The sequence below is a fragment of the Xenopus laevis genome, chromosome 2L (assembly GCF_017654675.1).
Source record: "Xenopus laevis strain J_2021 chromosome 2L, Xenopus_laevis_v10.1, whole genome shotgun sequence".
Classification (NCBI taxonomy): domain Eukaryota; kingdom Metazoa; phylum Chordata; class Amphibia; order Anura; family Pipidae; genus Xenopus; species Xenopus laevis.
Genome location: NC_054373.1, coordinates 160,478,695 through 160,496,134, shown reverse-complemented (window position 1 = coordinate 160,496,134; position 17,440 = coordinate 160,478,695). Strand labels below are relative to the sequence as shown.

General features: G+C 39.0%; 1 protein-coding gene across 12 annotated transcripts in view; it reads right to left on the bottom strand.

Annotated features, from left to right (window-relative positions):
- Window positions 1–4,750, bottom strand: part of supt20h.L (SPT20 homolog, SAGA complex component L homeolog) — a 63,365-nt gene extending 58,615 nt beyond the window's left edge. For 6 of the 12 annotated variants that reach the window (XM_018247670.2, XM_018247676.2, XM_041582636.1 and 3 more), the window contains exon 1: window positions 4,595–4,750. The gene's annotated coding sequence lies outside the window, so the exon portion shown is untranslated. Of the gene's footprint in view, window positions 1–945; window positions 996–4,372; window positions 4,459–4,594 lie in introns of those variants that run through there. The other 6 variants (XM_041582632.1, XM_041582633.1, XM_018247671.2 and 3 more) reach the window with 6 other exon arrangements.
- Between the last annotated feature and the right edge of the window lie 12,690 nt (window positions 4,751–17,440).

Genomic DNA, 17,440 nt, shown 5'->3' with positions numbered 1-17,440 from the left:
TTCTGAATAACAGGTCCCATACCTGTGCAGAGGAGTGAAGTGCTGCAGTGCAGTGTAGCAGCAGTTCCACGATTGCCCTTGAACACAGAGCACTTGGCAGTGACACTCCCATTGAATGCCATATTTCCAATGGCACAATTCTCAATTGGCATAATTGGATTTTAGTTCAGAGCTTGGCATAATATTAAAGGCAAAAGAGTTCAGTTTTCTACTACTAAACTGGGAATGTGATATCAGTGTTAGTAAACCAGAGGTTCCACGGTTATTGGAATATGCAGGCAGTTTGTTCCACAAAATAATACTCTGAATCCGTTTCCGTTTGTCCCTCGTGATTGGAGTGCTGTGCTCTCTGCAGAAGGGAACCAATCCCATCCTATTGTGTATTGCTATTCTGAAAGGAATATAAAAGTGCCCGATGACTATGCCATTATCTATACACCACAAGTTGGCACTAAACTGTTTGGAGTATGAAAAGGACACTCCCAATATCATGTAGATATCCTAATCAAACGATTTGTTATCATTATTCCCCTTCTGGGGTCCACCAGTGCCACCCACCTGCTCCAAGACCAATGGTCCCTGGCCTCAGAAGAACAGGAAGAGGGCTGCACCAGATCACAGGGTAGGATAAAGGTGGCCATACACCATTTGCTATTGAACTGATCAGGCTGTGGGCTGAACAGACAGATAGTGTACCATGGGCAGGCTTGTGACCCGGTTGGTACTTTACCAATGTAGTCTATAAATCAACCTATAGGGCCTGAGCCAGTAAACGCTGCCTGTAAATTTGTAATTACCCTACATTTTCTCCCTCCCTGTACAGTTACACAACTACATGCATTGAAAAGGGTGGTTCACCTTAAGGCAACTTATAGAATGGTCAATTCAAAGTAACTTTTCAATTGGTTTTCATTATTTATTTTTTATAGTTTTTGAATTATTTACCTTTTTCTTCTGTCTCTTTGCAGCTTTCAAATGGGTGTTGCTGACCCCTTCTGAAAAGCAAATGCTCTGTAAGGCTACAAATGTATTGTTATTGCTACTTTTTATTACTCATATTTCTATTCAGGTCTCTCATCTTTCTATTCAGGTCTCTCCTATTCATATTCCAGTCCCTCATTCAAATCAATGCATGGTTGTTATGGTAATTTAGACCCTAGTTACCTAAATAACGCCATATACCTTAAATAATAAAAAATGAAAATTACGTGCAAAATGTCTCAGAATATCACTCTCTACATCATACTAAAAGTTATCTCAAAGGTGAACAACCCCTTTAAGACATTCACCCCCCCCATGTACAACTCCTTGACCTTTCCCTATGCCTCCATGACATCACTAACTGCCCCCCATACAGGTAACATGCTACCACCCATACAGGTAACATGATACCACCAAGGTGCCCTAATGATGGCCCATCATGATCATCCGAAATGATTGGAGCAGCAGCAAGTGAAGAAGCTGTGGCTATACGGACAGATATTGTGCATTGGCAGTGAACGTTTTTCAAGCCAGCCCTATCCCTGAATTGCCCAACAGTTGTAATATAAAACATGGAGATCAGTCAGGATTGGTGGGCCTAAATATATATGTGCCAAAAACACAAACTTTGTTTCCTACTTTTTTTTATTGATGTGCATACAGCCAGCTTCAAAGGGCACCATCCCGGGAAACCTAACATTTTCATTATAATTACGTATCTGATGTCCTGGGCAGGTGCCCCTGGGAATTTGGGATAGAATGGGAGGAAGATTGGCACTGGCAGATAACAAGAGAAGCACCAAACTTGTATGGGCAAAAGCTCCCGTACAAAAGGAGGGTTGTGGGTGCACTCCTAAGGCCATATGAAAAAATATTTAAATACAATAATCCCCTGTCTAAAAAAAGAAAAACAGGGTTTTTTGTTACAAAGTTATGATCATAAAATTGGTAACCCGCCATACCACGTCAAGGTAAACCCCATACGGCGGTCCCTAACCTGTTTACCTGTGATCAAAATATAAAACCTTGGTTTCAATCTGTGGACTAGATCCTCCCCCACCACCTGCATATGCGGCTTTTAAAGGGGAGACTGCCCAGACCAACGCCCATTTAAAAAAAAAAAAAATGTGATTGTGAAGAGACTATAATAAAGGAAAAGTAAAGTTGTAGTATGTGTTTGAGTATAAGTATAAGTACAGGTGTGAGTATAGATGTAGAAGGAGATGAAAAAGGAAAAGCTAAATGTGGAGTGTAATAGGTGTAATGTGTGTGGGTCTGTGCAAGTGTTACCTAGTGATAAGTGCAGCAAATATAATGGGTGCCTCACAGGCGTTGGTAATAAAAAGGACAAAGCCTCCCCAGCCGCTAACATTTGTGGCTTTTAAGGGAGAGAAATTGCCCAAACCAAGGATTAATAAAAAACAACAAGGACATAGGGCCACCGTTAATTTAATGGGGTGGGTATGAGGAAGCACTAACCACATGAAGCTCAGCCACAGCTTCCGGCTACATTTCAGGTAAATTTTTTTTTTTTTTTTTTTTTAAATGGGCGTTGGTCTGGGCAGTCTCCCCTTCAAAAGCCGCATATGCAGGTGGCGAGGGAGGATCTAGTCCACAGGTTGAAACCAAGGTTTTATATTTTGATCACAGATAAACAGGTTAGGGACCGCCGTATGGGGTTTACCTTGACGTGGTATGGCGGCTTACCAATTTTATCATCATAACTTTGTAAGAAAAAAAACCTGTTTTTCTTTTTTTAGACAGGGGATTATTGTATTTAAATATTTTTTTATATGGCCTTAGGAGTGCACCCACAACCCCCCTCTTGTATCCAAAAGCTCCCGTGACAAGTCTTCTTCCCATTCTATCCCACATTCCCAAGGGTCAGGGTTGCCAGGTATAATTTTCAAAAAACAGCCAAAGTCATCTACAAAAACAGCCCAAAACTAGCCAAGAGGCACATTGAAAGTAGCCCAAAAATAGCACATGTGCAGTGGAAAGTATAAAAAGTAAATATATATGAAAATATACCGTTTTCAGATTTTCACTGATTCGTATATTTTTCCATGAAGCAAAATGGGTCAGATTCGCCCCTTTACCAGGGACGTAACTACAGAGGGGGGGCCCATGAGGTATAGGGGCCCTATAAGGCCCTAATAAACATACAATTTCAATAAATATTGGTAAAACAGGTCAACCTCTAGACATTTTGTTGGCCAGCAGATTTTTGCCCCAAAATTGTCTTGAGATTTCTCGCATTTTCCGGTGACTTCAGAGTGACGGGAGCCTGGGGTACAGAGCCCAAAATCTGGTAAACTCCCAGCTTCTACGCAAATCAGTCCCATTGCATGCTGGGTATTGTAGTCTAACATTAAACCTGGAAGTCGGCACATTGTTAAACAAAAACTATATTACCCAACATGCACTGGTAGACGCTGGTAGACACATTGGGGGGGAAGAAAAAATTTTGGCTGGTTTCCAAAGTACAAACCAGCCAGAGGCCCAAAAAGTAGCCCAAATTCATACCTTGGCTAGTTTTTACTTTCAAAACCCGCCTGAGCTTAAGGGCAAGGCCAGACATGGCGTTTTTGCGGCGTTTTTATGGTGCCTTTTTAAAAAAAGAACAGCCAGGCGTAAATACGCCACTGAAACCACATGCGACCATCAACATGCGTTTTTCAGCACGTAGGATTCTTTTCCCAACATGCACTTGTTCTCATTGAGAATTTGGACGCCATATTTAAAATACGCTGCGTAAAGTGTGGTTTCAAACGTGCAGATCCCATAGAGTCTATTGATTTGGTAGTTTCCTGACGTATTGGCGTTTCTGCTAAAAAACACCAATACTGGCGTCCTGTGGCGGATTTCAGCTTGCAAGCGCCCTGTGTGAATTGCCATAGTGCGTTTTACGTTAGTTTCAGTGGTAATGCAGTTTATGCGTATTTACGTCTGGCTGTTCTTTTTTTAAAAATGCAACGTAAAAATGCCACGTCTGGCCTTGCCCTTAAATTAGTTGCCCAATTTGGCTGGGAAACAAGCCAACCTTGCCAGGGGCTATTATCTACAGGAGCTGCCCAATTGGGGGTTGGGACTGCGCTTTTCTCCCAAGTCCAGTGTTCCAGTGGCCTTACGGCTGCCCAGTTTTGTGTGTATAGACAGAAGTATCTGTAGCTCCCATTTCATGATGCCCATGTTTGCCAGAAGCAATACAAGCGATCGACCCACCCACCAATGACAACAACGTGAACACAGTTCCATTACCTGTAGTTGCCACAGCACTGACATAACTAAAACAAACTCCAGCCCGTGGGGGATGCTGGGAAGTGTAGTTCAAGAACAGCTACAAAGCCACAATTGAAAAAAAGCTACAATTGAAAAAATGCTCGTTTACCACAGCTAAGAAAGCATCAACAGGAGTGTTTCATTTCTATATTGCGATAGATGATCAATGGTAACAATACAACCGGACGGGAGCCATTAGAGAAGCCTGCAAAGGGTCACATGACTGAGTGAAATACACAATGTAACACAGTCAGACTGTAGGGCCTGCAGCAGGACGGCCTCAGTCACGTTAATCATGGTTTCCCCTTTACATTTGTAGCTCGGACTGTACCTGTCCATCGCGAACAGCCCGAATTTCGGCAGCCAGGACGCGCAAATGCCGCTGAGCCAATTTCCTGCTCCGTGAGGCCCCGTTCCACCGGCCGTGGGCGCGACAAAAGCCGAGACTACATTTCCCAGCAGGCTGCGCGCCACTTCAAATCCTAGCGAGCTTTATTGAAATCAGCTCAGTGTCACTTTTCTCATTGTGTCGGTTGAGGGATAACAATATCGCTTTTCCGGTGTATTTTGCTCGTGTTTATAGTATATATTTATACCTGTAATCCCGTCTGGAAGTCCGAAGTCACCAGAACTACCACAATTAAAACTCATTTTCTCTAAAACCAAAAATGTCACGAATTTATTCAAAGATCTGAGTTTAAAAAGCACAATGAATAAAAAGCACCAAATGAGCCGAAAAAAATACCCCTAAAACCTGTAAAAATGTGAGTTTTTCAGACAATTCCTATCGAAAAACGCCCATATTGATTTAAAATGGTCCAATAGAATAAATGCAGCTTCCATTGATTTCTATAGCACCTCAACAACTTTTTATACCTCCCAACTGTCCCGTTTTGAGCGGGCCAGTCCCGCTTTTGACAGCTCAACCCACAGTCCCGGATTTGTACTGATATTTCCTGAGTTTCTCTTTGATCTGCTGCACTGAACATCTAGAAAAAGATACAAAGTTTCTAACTTAATTGGCTTTTGGCAGAGACCCCAGAATACATACTTAACATACTTTTGTAATTTTAGATAAGATAAGAACGAAGACTCGCAGCTTAAAGGGCAATTCACCTTCATTAGCAACACTAATAGCAAAACATAGAAATGTGTTCAAACTTTCATAACCTGCCAAATTTTGTAAAGTGGACATGGTAATTAGGGGTGTGGCCACAAAATGGGCATGGTCAAAAAAATTGAGCGCGGCATCATCTTTTTGTCCCTCTTTCTATTTCCAAAATGTTGGGAGGTATGTTACAGTTTTTTGTTTTTACACTTAATAAATCTCACATCTTTACAGAATGTTTACAGAAACCTAGAAAAAACTAAACAAAGGGGGTGAGGCAGATAGCATTGGGTGGGGCCATGATGTTGAGGTGGGCATGATGACATCACAATGATGTCAGTGGATTTATGATGACGGGGCAGGGTTAGTGCATCACTTAGATGCAAATGGCTTCATTTCTGTTCAGTTTTCTGAATGTTTTAAACCGGACAGAAAGTTTTGAACAGACAGTCCTTTGAAAAACTAAAGGTGGCCATAGACACACAGATCCTATCGTACGAATCGAGGATTCGTACGATTCTCAGATCGTGTGTGGGGAGTGCCGACAGCTTTCGTCCGGCGGAGATCGGTCGTTTGGTCGATCGGTCAGGTTTGATTTTGACCCGACCGATCCCGCCGGAGCCCATTGCACATCTTAATCGGATCATTCGGCCATACGACCAAACAATCGGATTACCCCCGATAATGGCATATGCTGGAAAGATCCGTTCATTTGGCGATGTCGCCAAACGAGCGGATCTTTGCGTCTATGGCCACCTTTAGATTTCCAATTCAAAACCACTGAGGTGGAAACCCTATCCCTATCTCCATCTATATTGTGCCTGATGAGTAAGCCCAAACCTCTCATTACAGGTATAAGATCTATTATACAGAAATTGGTTATCAAGAAAACTCTGAAATACAGAAATGCTAATTTAGAAAAATAATTTCTTATTTTTGATTGATTGGACATTGGTCGTTTTTCAACCCAACTTAACTATGCAGGGCCGGATTTGTTTTTCGGTGCTCCTAGGCCGGCCGCAGTGTTTCTGCTCTGCGTCCCCCCAACTTCCTTGTGCACACTCTTCCCCCTGTCCCTATGTGCACCAAGGACTTGTGTGCACCCGGTAAGAGACTAGGACATTTGCCATGCACACAGCCCTCGATGCATTGGCAGATGGTGCGTCTGGGCCTGAAATCTTGCCGTCCTAGGCCCGAGCCTTTGTTGCTTTGCCTCAAATCCGGGCCTGTAACTATGTAAATATGATTAGCTTTTTTTCTTGTTTCTGTAATAAAATGAAATTAACTGTACTTCATAACAACTAAGCCATGTTAAGGTGAGTATCTTTATCTTTATTTAAAGGGGTGGTTCACCTTTAAGGTAACTTTTATTATGTTATAGAACAACCAATTCTAAGCAACTTTTCAATTAGTTTTCATTATATATAGTTATTTGTCTTTTTCTTCTGATTCTTTGCAGCTTTCAAATGCTCTGTAAGGCTACAAATGTATTGTTATTGCTGCTTTTTATTACCGATCCTTCTATTTAGACTCTCTCCCTCTTATTTAAATAAATGAATGGTTGCTAGGGTAATTTGGGCCCTAGTTACAGATTACTTAAAAATGCAAATTGATGGGATACTGAATAATCGACATCATACTAAAAGTTGTCTCAAAGGTGAACCCTTTAAATGTTTTTATTTATTGGCCAGATTATTGTTCAGGTCTCACAAGGCTGAAAACAGACCTGAAAATGAAAATCGCCGGCTTCGTTTTCTGAAGTCAACCATCCTGCCAGCAATTTTCATTCTAGCCGGCGGAAAGACAGGGGAGCAAGTTCGGGGAGATTAGTCGCCCCGAAGAAGAGTAAATTTGTTGCCGGGAATTGAAGGGTGTGTCTCTACCCTTATAGCCCTTATAACTTTTCTGATTTCAAGTTTGTTATAATGCATTTATTCTGTGCAAGATTCATGTTTTTCACTTTTTCAGATTTTCAGTTAAAGGGCAACTAAAGTCTAAAATGGAATAATGTTAGAAATGCTGTATTATGTATACTAAATATAAACATGAACTTACTGCACCAGCAGCCTAATAAGACAAATGATTTATGCTTTCAAAGTTGGCGCAGGGGGCTGTCATCTTGTAACTTTGTTAGAAATTTCTGCAATATCAAGACTCGCACATGCTCAGTGTGGTCTGGGCTTCAGTTGGGAGGTTATGCTTAGGGATCGTCATAAATTATCAAAACAGCACAAGTCAAATAATATCTGCCATAGAAGCCAATACAGCAAGACTGATTAATAATCATAATATAGAGACTGCACTGCATGTCTGGATACAAATCTCTACAGGGAATCCAACAATGCTGCTCGGGTTCTGGGAAGTAAGGTGGGGGGGCTCCCCCTGCCATTTGAAAGTATGATCGTTTACCTGCACAGCAGTTGGGGACCATCTGACAATTCCTATCAACAGCAGTAAAAGAAGGGGGAATTGCACTGCATACAGTCAGGTTTATGATAAAAACTGTAGACATCTTTTAATTAAAGTATATTGGAGATAGATTTCTTTTTCATTAAAGAAAGTAAAAATGTGATTTTATATTTTTGCCTTTACATGCCCTTTAAGGTGCAATTTAGAAAACTTGCTTGGATTACCTTGGAACTATGACTGAAAGACTGATAAACTGCTGTTTTCCTATATCTGTAATCTTGTTATAAACTATGGGGGTCCTTAACCAAAGTTTGGCATTTCAGGGGGATCTTGAGCAAAAAAATCAAAAACCACTCCCCTAAGTTGACACTGGTTTCTACTTTTAATTATGCTGCAATAAAAACAGTATCTGGAAAATTCACATAAATGTTTAGCACTTCCAAAAGCGAAATGTTTATTGATGCAACATACTAATTTCAACACCATATTAGCTGTAAGATATCATGCCGCCAGACGGACCAACAATAATTCTCATATTTGAATATCTATTCATGTCTGCCAAACAGAACTTTCAACAACATTCCTTTGTGTGCTAATATGTACAAAATAAAAACATGAACCAAATTTTAGATGCTGAGCTATTTCACTGTGCCAAAATAGATTGCACATGCTTTAAAGGTGAACTTAAGTTTGGAAACTTAGATCTGCATTGGTATTTGCTTCTCAGTGTGCCATCTTCTTGTTTCATCCTCCAAACGTTGGCACCATCCCTAGAATGGGTGTTTGTTTTTATAACCTAGCCTGCAGTTCTCTGGTCCATTTATCTCATCCAGTTGCACAGATCGCATTATAGTCACTTTTGGTTATAATTATAGTTATTAAAGAACTATAATTAGTTATTAAAGAACAAAACCAGGTTATGGCCTATTGTTGGGCAAGAGGCCGGGTGCATAAGTTTACGATTTAGAGCAGAGGCTGTAAAATGGAAGCAGCTGCAGCACAGATGATATTGAAAAGCATTTGCTTTGGTATGTATTTTTAAAGCCACTGGCAACATTAAAACATAAACGTATAAAGGTTTCTGGAGCTACAGGTACAATTTGCTCTGCATTGGCTTGATCACCAGTTACTTGGCCATTCAAAATGTTTACAGAAAGGGATCTGGAAATCAAATCACGAGAAAATGAATACGGAAAGTGTGATTGTTGCTGTACTTGTGTGGCACTAGATATATCTGAAAGTAGTACAGCGTATTTAGTGAAGTCTTGTGATATGTTGTATACTGTGTAAAGCAGTGTGATGTTAAGAAAAAATCTTTACATTCTCCATTTTCATAAATATACTGGTGAAAAAAAAAACGTTCATAATTGTAAAAAAGAATAATTTTTTAATTTTATAAATTGGCCCGCCACTGTTTTTTTCACAGCAAACTAAATGAAGCTATGACTTAAAATGTAATATATATATATATATATATATATATATATATATATATATATATATATATATATATAATTTTTTTTTTTTTATAATATTTTTTTAGTATAGTGCAGGTTAAGATGGACTGAAGCCAATGAAAGCATAGACCAGGCATGGAACCAGCGCCATACATTTGCTCATAGTCTGAACATTGAGATCCCATAAAACTATAAATGGCATATACTGTATAATTCCCTGTAGTAAGGAAAATCAAGCAAGAAAATATTTAGTTTAGGTGCTGATTTTTTTCCAGAAGAAACCGACCTTCTGTGTATACATGCCTCACTGTTTCTAATTCCCTGCAAGTCTAATGCATTAATATTTTTGCATTCACCATTATAAAATATTAGTGTGTCTTAAGGGGGTTGTTCACCTTTGAGTTAACTTTAAGTATAATGTCGAGAGTGATCCTGGGAAACAATTTGCAATTGGTTTTCATTTTTTTTAATTATTTGTGGCTTTTGAGTTATTTCGCTTTTTATTCAGCAGCTCTCCAGTTTTTATTTTCAGCAATCTGGTTGCTAGGGTCCAGATTACCCTAGCAACCATGCGCTGATTTAAATGAGAGACTGGAATATGAATAGGAGAGGGCCTGAATAAAAAGATGAGTAAAAAAAGTAGCAATAACAATATAATATTTTGTAGCCTTACAGTGCATTAGTTTTTAGATGGGGTCACTGACCCCCATCTGAAAGCTGAAAAGAGTCAGAAGAAGAAGACAAGAATCTAAAAACTATAAAAACAAAATAATAAAGACCAATTGAAAGTTTGATTAGAATTGTCCATTCTATAACATACTAAAAATTAACTTAAAGGTAAACCACCCCTTTAAACTCCGGTAGACTTTTCTGGATGCTGATAATAGTTTTCCTACAACATGACTTGCAGTAACAGTCTGTAAAAGCTGATAATGTGAACAGCCTACCAGTCATTCAGGTGACCGCACTGAGCCCTATATTCATTTGGAGACAATATAATTATAATGTTTATTATTATTATATCAAGTATCTTTAGTAGGGATGCGACGAATCCAATATTTCGGATTCATCCAAACCCCCAAATCATTCGCGAAAGATTCGGCTGAATACCGAATCAAACCCGAATCCTAATTTGCATATGCATATTAGAGGTGGAAAGGGCATACCTCCCAACCGTCCCGTTTTAAGCGGGACAGTCCCGCTTTTGACAGCTCAACCCGCAGTCCTGGATATGTATTTATATGTCCCGAGTTTCTCAGCAGTCACTCATGTTCACTACAAGTTAAATCCTGGCTTTTACTGCAGGACGTTCAGCAACACAGTGTAGAGAAGCGAAGTGACAGTGGATCGTTTAGTAACTCGAAGCTCCAACTCAAAATTGCACATTTCCGCACTTCAGGGACTGTATCATAACCGGGAGTTAACCGAGGTCACGGCATGAAAATATGGACTCTGCTTATGCCAATCACTTCAGGCTACACCCTCTGCGTGATGTTAACGTTTTCGATTGGCTCTCCCCGCCGTGCCCGCAATTGATCCTTGCTGGTGACGTCTATGGCGTCGACTTCAGGGAGGAGCCACTGACGGAGCCGATCCTGACCGCAGGCGTAAGATGAAGTAGAGTGCCATGGGCTTACTCTTTCCCATAGTATCTTGCTGCTTTATATTCTAGGGTCAGACATGGTAACCGCGATTCGTGTTACTGTCCCTCAGCCCTAGTGCCCCCCTCACCTTATGCCCAACCCATATTCCTCGTGATAGCCTGATTTAAAGTCCCTTAGACTGCAGCAGTCTTGTTGAACTTGCTCCTTATTGTTAGTTTAGTGTGTGACTGCTCGCTGTTTATAATACACAATAACCATGAATTTATGGTCCATTTATCTTCATGGTAATTAGGGGGTGTGGCCACAAAAATGGGCGTGGCCAAACCATTTTTTGTCCCTCTTTTGATTTCCAAAATGTTGGGAGATATGGGAAAGGGGAAAACATTTTTTACTTCCTTGTTTTGTGACAAAAAGTCACGTGATTTTCCTCCCACCCTAATTTGCATATGCAAATTAAGATTCAGATTCGGTTCGACCAGGCAGAAGGATTCGGCCGAATCAGAATCCTGCTGAAAAAGGCTGAATCCTGGCTGAATCCCAAACGAAATCCTGGATTCGGTGCATGCCGAACAATAATAATCTACATATCCTGAAACTGTATCTGTAAATTAAGGGTTTTTAACAATTTATATGAAATCAAACCCTGGCTGTGTTTTAATATTGTACATATATCCTATGTTTCCAGTTTTATTCTGAAAAATGTACCAGTACGAATATTTATCCTAAGAGGTTACTGAGGATGAAAACTTTCCATCTGACATAAATATTCCAATGTTCAGCAAATAGATTTTTGCTTAGCAGACTTTCTCCTATTCCAGTTAAACTTACAGAATGCAGTAGAACAAATTGCCCATCAGCAAATAAAGTTCTTGCTAGGAAAGTTTCCTGGATTCTGTTCAGCAAACCGTTTTATAGGTTACCTTGTCTTCAATTTCACATTTTTAGCTTTGGCTGTAACATTTATAACAGCCTTTAACATTTTAAAGGAACTGGGTGATAATGTATGATATCCAGCAAGGCATTCAGAAAATATATTGCATACACTGTATCTCTTCACAGAAATAATTAAAACATGAAATGTTACAAAAATAATAGATTATTGTATCCCAATAAAGTGTTAAAATACACAAACATATTTATTAGTTCTGAAAGCAAGTCAACGTTTTTTTAAACACATCAATGCCAAATGTGTCGAATTGCGATGGTGTTTTTGAGGGCGAAGGATCCATAAATGGGCGTATTAAACTCTTAACAACATTGAGTTACTAAAAGGTGCATTCAGCAATGTTTAATAATTGGCTCGTGTGGTCTTCACTTAGGGAATCATAGTTAATAAATACTGTATATTTTCCCTTCTTGTTCAGTTTGCTAAAGGGCTTTGTTAACAAAATTTAATCCAATCATACATGATAGTAATCTAGCTGTATATATTCATTATTTCCTATCCAAGTATATCTCGGAAGTATTTACATTTGCTTGTCAGCTTTGTTTAACTTAACTATATGTATTTCACCTATGGTTAAATGTGTTTTTCTTGTTCATCTTGATTTGTGTGATTGCGTCACACTGTATTTTTTAGCCTAATTTTTGGTAGGGCACTGACTATTATCCAGAGTTATATTGTTCAGAACCGATTGCTCCCAGAAATGACAGATCTGATCAACAGAGACACCCCACTGTTAGTGCATGACATGAGTCAACTTGGCCTCACAAATTTGTTGCAAAATTTGGTTAATTTCTGATTTCTGATTGAACTGTACCAGTATGGGACCTATTGTCCAGAATGCTCCAGACCTGGGGCCTTCTGTAAAAGGGGTATTTCCATAATCTGGATGAATCTGGTACTGTCTTATTATGAGAAAAAGGAAACCATTGTTAAAAATTTGAACTATTTGATAATTAATGAATTGATTAAAATTCTTCTAAATCATGGAGATGGCCTGACAGTGTCACTTACCACATGCCTACTTTGCTTTCCCTTCCATCCTCCCACAACACATTCCCTTATTAGAGACAATGAGGACATCCAGGATGAAATTCAAACAGGCCACAGCTTTTAGTACAAACAAAGATAAATATAAAAAAGAGCAAAATTTTAAAGGAGAACCAAACCCTTAATTTTAAAAACCCCTACCCCCTTACCCTACATAGACATACCCCCGGTAAATGCCCCTACCTCTTTACTTACCCCTCGGTGCAGATTCTGTGCCATCTTCTTCTCTTTGGTAGTCTTCTTCCGGCGCTTCTGCAATTTCGTCGTGAACGGAATACTGCTCCAACTGTGCATGCGCCGATATCTTCCTGAAGATTACTGAAGAGAAGAAGGTGGCACCCCAGAACTCTGCTGCACAGAGTATGCACCAAGTGGTAAGTAAAGAGCATTTACCGGGGGTAACACCTAGGCTGTGGGGGAGCAGGGAGGGGGGGGGGGTCTACCAATCCCAACCTATTTCTACCAATCCCCCATTTTCCTGCCTGCCCGCCGTTCTTAGCATTGTTAAGTCTCCTTCCCTGCAATTAAGGTACAGAGCCCCCTTACTGTAAAGGTGGCCATACGCAGGGTGATAAAAGCTGCTGACAGACTGAGTCGGCAGCTTATTGGCCCATGTATGAGGCCCTCTGATGGGCTTCCCTGATCGATATCTGGCCGAAAGTCGGGCAGATGTTGATCGGACGAGACTAAAAATCCAGTTGAATCTGTTCGTTGATGCGGTCCCGCGATCTGACCGCCCGTAACCCATCATTAGTATCCGATCGTTGGGCCCTAGGTGAGGTGGGCAATATCGGGGAAAGATCCGTTCATTTGGCGGCATCCGTGTATGGCCACCTTAACTCAGAGCATCCTGGTTTATGGGTTTCCAGATAACTGATCCCATACCTGTTTAATGACCTGTGAATGTGTTGTCTCGCAAAATGACCAGTTTCAACGATCATGCTCTGGTGTGAGTGCAAGTCGATCAGCCAAAACAAAAAAACTGGGCTACCGATAAGTCATCAGTCAATCCCAGTAATACACTAACCACACTTCCTAAAAATGTTCAATTACCCAGTCAGAAGATATTTGATATCACTGGTGTGATGCCAGCTATACAGTGTAAGTAGAAATGTCTTCCGTTTAGATTCAATCTCCAGCTATAATTCCTTTTAGCTACTAATAGAGTGTAAAGTTGTTGTAGGTCTTGAATAGATGGGGGTATATGGACACCAGCTTTTAGATACAAGCTGACCGTGATTCTGAGGATCAATGGTGAGACAGAGGAACTCTCTTCAGCAGCAGTAAATACGAGTTGGTTTGCTGGAGTGTTTGTATAGTATCTGTTCCATAACATGATTTGTCAATTATGTATTAATTGTAAAGAACAAAATCTAAACACAGCAATAGTAATATTAGGCTTTCCTTTTTCACCAGATAAAAAACAAAAAATGTTGTAGCCAAACACAATCTCCTTTTCTACATATCAGTAATATTTGTGTGGGCTGTTCATAGTGCAATGAATAATGGCTTTCTAAGTAGAGAACTATTAATCTGCAACTGACTCAGTTTATTTTCTGTAATCATTATTTTTGCTCTGTCCTTGCCATGTCTAACATAGTTTCCTAGACTATTCATTCATTTTACTGCTCAGATTCATCTTGATTAATTGGTAGATAAACAGCAGTTATGTTAATAATTAATTATTTTGCCTTTTCCCAGGTTAGATAAAATACAAAATTGGACGTCTGAATGGAAAGGAAGAAATGGGGGGCACTTTACCTTGAGAACAGTATGTTGGGGCAGTCTCTGATATAAGTGGACAGAATGCACCTGATTTGTTTTCAATTTTGTACTCAGTCTGTTGCCTCATGATTTTATATGGTCACAAAACACTTGGTAATATCTAATAGCCTCAAAAATGTCTAAAAGGTACAATACTATACATTTTAATCAAAGCTTTCTTTGCACATTGCTGAACACAACAAACTTGCCAAAATGTAGTTGCATTTTACATTTGAATTTAACGGGTCCTACAGAAAAATGTTTTTGTGCTTTGGATTTAGACCCAGACCAACTTTTTGAAGGAGCCCCATGATTTTATTTAAATGAGGAATAACAATATCCCTTTAAATATGTGATGGTAAACACGGGAAGGGGCACTGTAAATCTTTTGAACTAGTATTGTATAATGTATCCTATTTCAGTCTGTCTCTGAGCTGGAAAACCTTTCTGGGATATACTGTATTTTCGCTGAAGCGCAATGTGTCAATTGCTCCCCAAACAAACTCAAATGGATGTGGTTAGTACCGGGGCAGCCAGAAGGTTATGATTTATATATAGAATATAGCATTAAAATAAAATACAGCACATTGTGATTTGTTGTTAAGTAATGCACATAAAAATGAAACAGCATGGTTTTATATAATTCTATTGGGATGAAATTAAATTTGATTACACGCATCAATATAGTTCATTTTCTCATCGGCTTTAATAGAGTTCATTCATTCATCATGTATAAAAAATGTAACATCTCCAGGAAGGCATCACTTATACATTCGCTGGCTACATAGCAGAATATTTCCTTTTTTGACACCTTTTATTCCATGGCACTGCTAGTTAAATTTTTATTTTTATTTGGTCTGTGACCAGGAAACAAAATGTTAAAAATACAGCCCCAGAAAAAGGTCTCTTCCTATCCTTAAGTACAGGTATATGCCTCCTTATGACTGGTTCTATAAAGAAATCCATAGGTGTTATCAATATCAGTCATGATGTATTCTACATCAAATGATTTAGTTGTAAAAGAATAGCTACATCAACACCTAGGGGCCCATTTACTTAGTTCGAGTGAAGGAATAGAAGAAAAATAGTTCGAATTTCGAATGTTTTTTTTTGGCTACTTCGACCATCGAATGGGCTACTTCAACCTTCGACTTCGACTTTGAATCGAACGATTCAAACTAAAAATCGTTCGACTATTCGACCATTCGATAGTTGAAGTACTATGTCTTTCAAAAATACTTCGACCCCCTAGTTCACCACCTAAAACCTACCGAGGCCAATGTTAGCCTATGGGGAAGGTCCCCATAGGCTTCCTAACAATTTTCTGATCGAAGGATAATCGTTCGATCGATGGATTAAAATCCTTCGAATCGTTCGAATCGAAGGATTTAATCGTTCGATTGAATGATTATTCCTTCGAACGAATTGCGCTTAATCCTTCAATTTAGATATTCGAAGTCGAAGGATTTCAATTGGGCAGTCAAATATCGAGGGTTAATTAACCCTCGATATTCGACACTAGGTAAATTTGCCCCCTACAGTTGTTTTCTGGTTTGAGTATGGACTTTTTGCAGATGGAGGGCCCAGACTGAAACTGCTTAATGGACAGTTTACTGAATATGCAAACATGCCTATAGTTATATGCACAGAAACATAATTTTAGATTTCTTTTCAGATGTCTCAAATTGATACTGTAAGTGAAAAAACCAATCATACAGTGGTGAAGAAATGCTGTAAAATGGACTTTGAATGGCTGTCTCTATGCATGAATGCAATCTATTAGGTTAAATTGTTTAGGAAAAAAATTGCATTAATTATATAATGCCATTAACCCCCCTCCTCCTGCCCTTTACAACTAATAGGATGCAGACAGCAGATATAACAGTTGCAAACATGGAGGCCTACTTATCAAAATTCAACGTTGTAAGGTTTTTTCCTAATTCAAATAATATCACAATGTAAAAGAAACTGAAATGTTCGTGTGTTTGTTTAAAGATCCGAACATAAAAAACTTGAATTAATAAAATCATGGGAAAAAACTTGAATACCTGTACAGGTATGGGACCTATTATCCAGAATGCACAGGACATGGGGTTTTCTGGATTAGGGATCTTTCCGTAATTTTAAAAATTTATTTAAACATTCATTAATTCCCACAGAATTGTCTTGCCTCCTATAAGGATTAATTATATCTTACTTTGGATATAGTCCAAGGTACTGTTTTATTATTACAGAGAAAAAGGAAATCATTTTAAACATTTTAATTATTTGTAGTCTATGGGAAACAGCCTTCTCGTAATTCAGAGCTTTCTGAATAATGGATTTTCGGATAACAAATCCTCTACCTGTACCTCAAATTTTTGAGGCTGTAAGGTCAAAAAAAACCTTGAACAACTCAAATTGAATAAATAGATGCCTAATACAGCCTTTGTTGATTTCTACATGACTTAGCAAATTTTTAGATGACAAAAAATTACATTTGAGTTGTTTTTAAGCTTAATAGCTATAATTTGAGTTTGTAATGTTTAGTGCATAAAATCTCAAATCACGGTTAAAATTAAAATTCAAGCATTGATAAATCATCACCATGCTAAGTATAATTAGAGCTACATAGCTGAACTGAATTATATGCACTTTCCTAGTACCTGTACCTACTTTTAGGCAAAAAAACTCCAGCATTTCTGTCTTACTTTACAGGAGAGATTCTAACAAGACACAGAACATGCTCAGCTACTGTTTATCTGTATGACTCAAATGAATGTACTATACTTACTTGATTTAGAGAAAAAAACAAAGAAAACAACCCCTGAACCACTGAACTTTTAAATGCACTGAAGTTGTA